The following is a 7,523-nucleotide window of genomic DNA, read 5'->3' as shown; positions in this document are numbered from 1 at the left end:
AAAAAAAAAAAAAAAAAAAAGACAAAAGTTTTTAAACAGAAGACAGCTATAATGTGGTTAATAATAATCGTACTTGACTTGCTAGAGTTTAGCATGGCTCAGCCTAGATGATTTTTTTTTTTTTTTTTACAGTACCAGGGATTGAATGCAGGACCTTCCCTTGCAAGGCAGGTATGGTGCCACTGAGCCAAATCCCTGGCCCTCAACCTAGATTTAACAGTCTAAGAATACCTCATGGGGACCATTATTATCTCTTGGTGTATTTCCCTGGAGCAAGTGGCAGCATCTGAAAACAATTCCCACAAGTCAGTACATCTGGTGTTCAGGGTGCTGTAGGTAGTGATGGTCATGGTCATCCTACCAACCTGGTCCAGAGCACTGGGGAAACAAGGCACCCAGGGAGGGGTGGGGACCTGGCATCTGCCACGCCCATTAGGGTGGAACTTGTCCTACACAGGTATGGACAGCAGGAGGCTGTCCCATTTGTTGACAGGTAGAGCACAGAACTTGGGGAGCAGAACAACCGATGGTAAGTAGTTATTTAGTAACTTAGGAGGCATCAGAGTTATCTGGGAAAACAAGAGGTGGACAGAGGGGAGCAACAGCTCAGGTTATGAACACCCTTGGTGTGGTTGGTGAGGGAACAGTCAGTTCCCCAGAAGTTAAAATGCTTGTGGGGCCTGGGACGTAGCTCAGTGGTGCTGCTGCCTGCCTCACAAGCGCAGGGTCCCAAGTTCAATCCCCGGTACCTCCCCAAAAAATGAAAATTAAAAAAATAAATAAGTAAAATGCTTCCAAATTATCGTAGTGGCCATAACATGCCGTCATTTGTCACTTTGCCAGGACTAGTATCTTAAACACACAGCACTCATAAACAAAGTGAATGAGTGAGACCCATTGTCCACCTCACCATAATTTTGTAGAGTTTTGGAGTACGGTTGGAAATTCAGGTAAGTTCCTTTGTAACTAAGAAATAACAACTGCCACAATGTGCTTTCTTCCCCTTTGGAACAGATAGCTGCTTTGATTTTTATTAAACTAAAATGAAATTCACTGAGAAAATGAAATGGCAGATTCAGCTGGTCTGGGATTGAAGGGAGGAACATCCTACATGTACTTTATACAAAAAAAGAAAAGAAGACAAGAAAGAAAGAAGGGAGGGAGGGAGGAAGAGAAAAAAGAAAAAAAAAGAAGAAGAAAAATGTAAAGAAAAGCCAGGTGTGGCGTACTGGCCTGTAATCCCAGTATTCTGGGAAGCTGAAACAGGACGATGGCAAGTTTGAGCCAGCCCGGGCAGCTTAGTAACGAAGTGAGACCGTCTCAGAAACAGAAACAAAACAAATAAAAAAGGAGGAGGAAGAGGAGGAGGCGGCGGCAGCTGTCTGATTATAGCAAAAAGCCCCAGAAATCTGAGGAAGAGTTAAACTTTAGCGAAAGTGGAAAGTGAGGTTAATATATGACATGAGACTCTGTATAAGAAGCAGGTGACTTTTTTATTCCAAAGCACAAGAGTCAGCTGTACCAACAATGTAGGGTGGAACAGGGCTTGGAAAAATGTCACACATGTCCTGTGCTGGTTAGAGGTCACAAATAAATCGTATGGGCTCTTCACAGAATCTGATATTACACTAATATGCTTTGAAAGCTTTTTAAGCATTTTACTAGAAGCCTTACAAGCACTGGGTTATTAATGGGAATCGTTAGGTGGAGCTCTAAAACGTATTTCCCAAGAGGCTTGCTGAGCCAGGAAGAAGACATTCTGACAATAAAAGAGCTGACACCTTTTTTCCATTTTCAGACATTACAGGAAAAGAGAGAGAAAGGGCAAGAAGAGTTGTCTGAATTTGAAAGCAAAACATAAAGAGGGAGACTATTGCACTTTGTGACCATTAATCCCGACATATGAACTTCATTGGATAAGAGATGGCTGGCAGATTGCTAGGGCTCATTGCTAGGTGTGTCTGGGTGGGCCGTGGAGGGATGGCCCTGGGGTCTATGGCTGGTCCAGTCGGTCCCTCCCTCTCTGGCACTGAGCCACCCTGAACTCAGCAGCTCTGCCCCCACCATGCACTTGCACCATCACGTTCCTTCCCTGGAGCCAGCTGATTCTGAACTCCTCAAACCAAAAGTTAAACCTTCCCTCCTTTAAACTGTGGGTGTCGGGCCGCGGATTTAGCTCAGTGCTTCCACCCCCTGCCTCGCAAGCACAAGGACGGGAGTTTGATCCCCAGTAACCCCCAAAATAATAATAATAATAAATTGTGGGTGTCAAGTATTCTGTCCCAACAATTAAAAGGCTAATATATATCTTTGCCTCCTTGGGTCTCTGCAGCCAAAAACATAGTATACAATCGCTCCACCTGTTCAGGAATTATTTTATATCTCTCAATGAAGTCTAGAAGGTTTACCCATAATTTTGTGTGCGTGTGTGTGGCAGTCCTGGGGATTAACCTAGGCCTCATATGTATAAGGCAAGCACTCTACCACTGAGATACATCTTCATCCCTTCCTCATTTTATTTTGGGACAGTGTCTCGCTAAATTGGCCAAGTTGGCCTTGAACTTGTAATCCTCCCGCCTCAGATTCCTAAGTAGCTGGGCTAACAGACATATGCCCAGCAGTAAATAAGATTTCTAAAATTAAAATTTCAAACTGCTATCCATATATAGAAACATTTTCTTTTTTCTTTTATCGGGGAGGCACTGGGGATCAAACTCAGAACCTTGCACTTTTGAGGCAGGCGGTGGCACCAGTGAGCTAAGTCCCCAGCCCTTTTTTTTCTTTTTTATAAGTATATTATGTTCAGAAACATTAATGAATTTCATGAGTTCGAAGGGTTTGTCCGAAAGGAACCTTGCACTTTTTATATTGTATATTGTCTTTTAAGTTTCACATGAAAGTTCTTTTTCCTTAGGTAAAAAAAAAATCCATACTAAGTAATATAAACCCAGGCCTAAAATACTCTGCATTAACTTTCTGTGATTTAATAACCAACATTTATTTACCTTTTCCGTGCCCAATATGTAACATTTTTATGTAGAAGTTAAATGAAGAAAACTCCCTATGAGTTAATGCTAACATTGTAAATCATATTAGTCCATGGAATGTTTTGCAGAGTGTTCCATCAGCCAAGAGATTTTCATATTATATACCACATTATTTTCTTGCAGATTCATAAAGGCTCTGAGAATTCCTGCAAAGAAACCCCTCAAACTTGGATCAACTCTGCATTCCAAACTTATTTCATCATCAAACTAGTGTTCAAGCAAAGCTATCTGGCTTCACGAGGAGCTTCTTTTTCCAAAAAACATACTTTGGGAATTAATGGCTTCATAAAATAAGTAATTAACAACAACAACAAAAAATAAGTAATTAACAAAACAAACTAGTTCACCCTAGGAGTTCCTCAAAGAATCCACTATCTTCTTTGCTGTATGGAAGATAAGCTTGGTAGAAGAAGAATCTACTCAGTCCTTTTGGGACAGGGTCACACTATGTAGTTGAGACTGACCTGGAACTCACAGTGATCCTCCTGCCTCAGCTTCCTGAGTGTTGGGATTACAGGCCCATGCCACTACGCCCTGCTGCTTGGCCTTGTCTGTTTCTATGGTTTACTGGTTTTGTTTTGGTTTGGTTGTTGATTGGTTGGTTGGTTTTTTGAGAAAGGGTCTGGCTTTGTATTTCAGGCTAAACTCACTGTGTAGCCCAGACTGGCCTCCAACTTGTGATGATCCTCCTGCCTCAGTTTCTCAAGTGCTGGGATTAGGGTTGTTTATGTTTTTGTTTGTTTATTTTGCTTGCTTTGCTTAAGGGGCTAAGGACTGAACCCAGGGCCTTGTGCCAGCTGAGCAAGTGCTCTACCACTGAGCTACATCTCTTGCCCAATGTGTAACATTTTTATGTAGAAGTTAAATGGAAAAAACTCCCTGTGAGTTAATGCCAACATTGTAAAAGAAAGAAAAATATACATATTAAATCTAGAGAACTTACCCAATACTTCTGGGAAAGGGCCCCAGCTGGTCACAGCAGGAGATGTCCTTGTAATTCCTGTCAATATCTTTTGACTAAGACAAAGATGACATTTTCTGTTGCTATTTCTCCTCTTGCGAAACCTCAGGGCCTAAGCTCTCCTGCCATGGTTTTCTTCTTTACACTGTACAGAACCACGAGTGTTTATCGAACACTGTCCTTTCTGTGTTCTGGATTATGTACAAAGGTGGCAGATGAATCTGAGCACAACTAAATACATGAAAGTACAAAATCCTCACAAGTGGAAGCATATTTCTATGGGGGGCTCTCATTATGTAAGTTTTCCTTTTATTGCAATTTCTGATCAGTCGGTGTGTTTATCAGATTAATTGAAAGGATAACGATGTCATCCTCAGTGGGTCTCATGCTGGCGTGCATCAGACTTACTAGTGGAGCTTGGTAAAATACAGGTTTTCTCTACCAGAGACCCTCTGAGTTAGAAACGTCTGCACGAAGTTCAAACTCCTGTATTTTTTAAAATTGTTTTTATAGGGAAAAGGGATTTAGCTCAGTAGTGCCAATGCCTGTCTCGCAAGCACAAGGTCCTCAGTTGGATCCCCGGTACCAAAAATTTTATTTTTACAAACGGATGTTTTATTTGCCCTCAACCTCCTTCCACATCTGCAGGCAGTTTTAGACTTCTCAACAATGGTTCTTACCCACAACTCAAGTCATCGCCTTCTCAGCAGCAGCCAGAATCTGCTCAACCTCTTCAGGACCCGGGTAGCAGTAGAGACCAGGCCTGACCTCTCGCAGGTGCTCATGGGAGATGGCGCCACGCGTACGCAGAACTCCCTGGGCCAGCAGGGGCAGCCACTGATGAGCGCCCCCTTGTGGTTGCGCTGAGGAAAATCCGCTTTACACAGAGCAAAGACGGGAGGGTTGACCTGAAACCCTTCCGTGAGAGCTGAAGGTTAGCCATCACTTTTACTGGTTTTCAGTAACCACCGGAAGACAGGCTCTCCCTGGGCCTGGTTAGTGGGGTTCCCAGAACACACTCTCTGACATCCCTTGAGTTCCCAATGACAGCTGTGGCCAAACGGCCAGCAGAAGCTTCTCCCAGGTGTTCAGGTTTTGAAGTAGATTCCGTCGCTTTTCCTTTTGTGGGTTACCGTTCCACCTGGAAGTCAAGGATGGTGCCACATAAGTGAGTTCCTGCTGAGAGGAATCTGATGACACACTCCTCCTTCATTTGCTGGACATCGAGGGTTCCCGATATTGTGAAAATTTCCCTTCAAGTTCGTAAGATTTTTTTGTTTTTGTTTTTTGGTACCAGGGATCGAACTCAGAACCTTGCTCTTGGGATGCAGGCGGCGGAACCACTGAACAACTCACACACACACACACACACACATAGACACACACACACACACACACACACACCGACCGGGGATTGAACTCAGGACCTTGTGCTTGCCAGGCAGGCACTGGCGCCACTCAGCTAAATCTCTAGCCCTCCCTTCAAATTCTGATGGGAATCAAGAACAAAGCATATGGACCCCTCCCTGGGCAGCACAGAAAGCAAACCCTTGTATTTCTAAAAGCTCTGCAAGGCATTTTCTGGCATTTATTTTGTGGGATTTTTTGTTAGATACGATCCTGCTGTGTAGCTCAGGCTGGCCTCAAACTCACAACAGTCCTCCTGCCTCAGCCTCCTAAGTGTTGGGATTACAGGTGTGCACTAGTACACCCAGCTTTATTTGGTGGCCCTTTAAAAAGTCTTTCTTTCCTCCTTCCCCTCTCCCCTCCTCTCTGTTGTCCTCTCCTTTTCTTCTTCCTCTTCCTTTTCTTTTGCACTGTTTGGGAATTAAAGCCAGGACCACGCACATGCTACGCAACTGCTGTCCTCTATCCCTGATCTCCACCCACAGCCCCAATAAACCATTTTTCAATATGCCCTTCTTTAAATTATTTTTCTGATTTTAATTTAAAATAACAACAAACGCCAGGCGTGGAGGTGCATGCCTGTAATCCCAGCACTCGAGAGGCCGAGGCAGGAGGATTGCTGTGAGTTCGAGACCAGCCTGGGCTACATAGTGAGTTCCAGGTCAGTCTCAACTACGTAGTGAGACCCTGTCTCAAAAAACCAAAAAAATTAAAAAAAAATTTTTTTTAAAGGAAAAAAAAATCATTCCATGTGGCAGGGCATGGTCGTGCATGCCTGTAATCCCAGCACACAGGAGGCTGAGGCTGGAGCATTATTGTGAGTTTGAGGTCAGCCTGGGCTACATAGTAAATTCAAGGTCAATCTGAACTACAGAGTGACACTGTCTCAAAAAATAAAAACAAAACAAAAAAATCATTCCAAACCAGCCTTCCAAATACAAACAAATATTCTTTGCCACATCAGATTCTGGTCTTTGTTCATATGCACAGAAATTATTGAATTTTGAATTTATCACCTAGAATTTTATTTTTCTTAAATTTCCATGCTCCCTCACAATGATAATAATTGTCTTTTTAGCAATTGCATAACAGTCAAGCAACTATTTATTTGTATCATAATTTAGCCAACAACTCCCTTACTTCTGGACATTCAGGCTATGTATTTTTAGTTGCTGTAGAAAAGACGGCAATAAGGAGTTCAATGTGTATGGATTTTGGTTTCCTTTTGAATCAATTCCCTTGGGGACAATTTTCTAGAAATCTCAATATTGAGTCGAAGGATATGAGTTTTTTTTTATGACTCTTGTTAATGATTACTAAATTGCTTCCCTAAAGCTTGAACAAATTTGCGAAGTGAGGCCCCACTCCCTGGTGGTTAGGCCAAGGTTTGCTGAGGGGAAGACAGTACCATGGGTCCTCTATTTCCCAGTGACAGGAGGATGATGTCCTCCAAAAGTACCACTCACCTTACCTTGCTTAAAGAAGGGCAGAAAACCAAATAACCACCATGCAGACCAGGACCCTGCACAACCATCCCACCTACTACCACGGCACTTTCCTCGTATCCTCTCTGCTTCACAAAGAACCCTGGGAATTTCCATCTCATTGGGTCCTCATCCAACAGGTAAGGAGAGGATAGAAAGTCATAGATAGCCTGGGGGTCACACGGTGAGTTTACGCTGACCTGTGGATTTGAACACCATGTCTTAGCAGTTTATACCACTGATTCCAGATGCAGTCCCAGAATCTTGCTGGGAGGTAACTCCTCGGTCATAAATTAGTTAAAAGCTGATAATATAATAAACGAGGCACCTTAAAGATGCCCAGAGTAACGCCTGCCTCTTCTCCCATCAAGAGGTGGGACCAGCTGTTCATCGTGGCTCACACTGAAATCCCAGCACTCTGGGAGGCTTTGGCAGGAGGACCATATGTTCACGTCCCAGCTGGGCAACTCAGTGAGATCCTGTCTCAAAATTTAAAAAAGGAATAATCCAAAGAGATTAACTGCAATCCCTAGTACTGAAGGAAAAAAAAAGGAAATAGAATCTACTGATTGTCCTCTTGAATCTCAGCTGTCTTAGATTTTTTTTTTTTTTTTTTTTTTTTTT

Source organism: Fukomys damarensis, unplaced genomic scaffold, assembly GCF_012274545.1.
Source record: "Fukomys damarensis isolate Sample0158 unplaced genomic scaffold, DMR_v1.0_HiC HiC_scaffold_13, whole genome shotgun sequence".
Taxonomy (NCBI): Eukaryota; Metazoa; Chordata; class Mammalia; order Rodentia; family Bathyergidae; genus Fukomys; species Fukomys damarensis.
The sequence above is the reverse complement of the archived record's forward strand: the minus strand, read 5'-3'. Positions refer to the sequence as shown.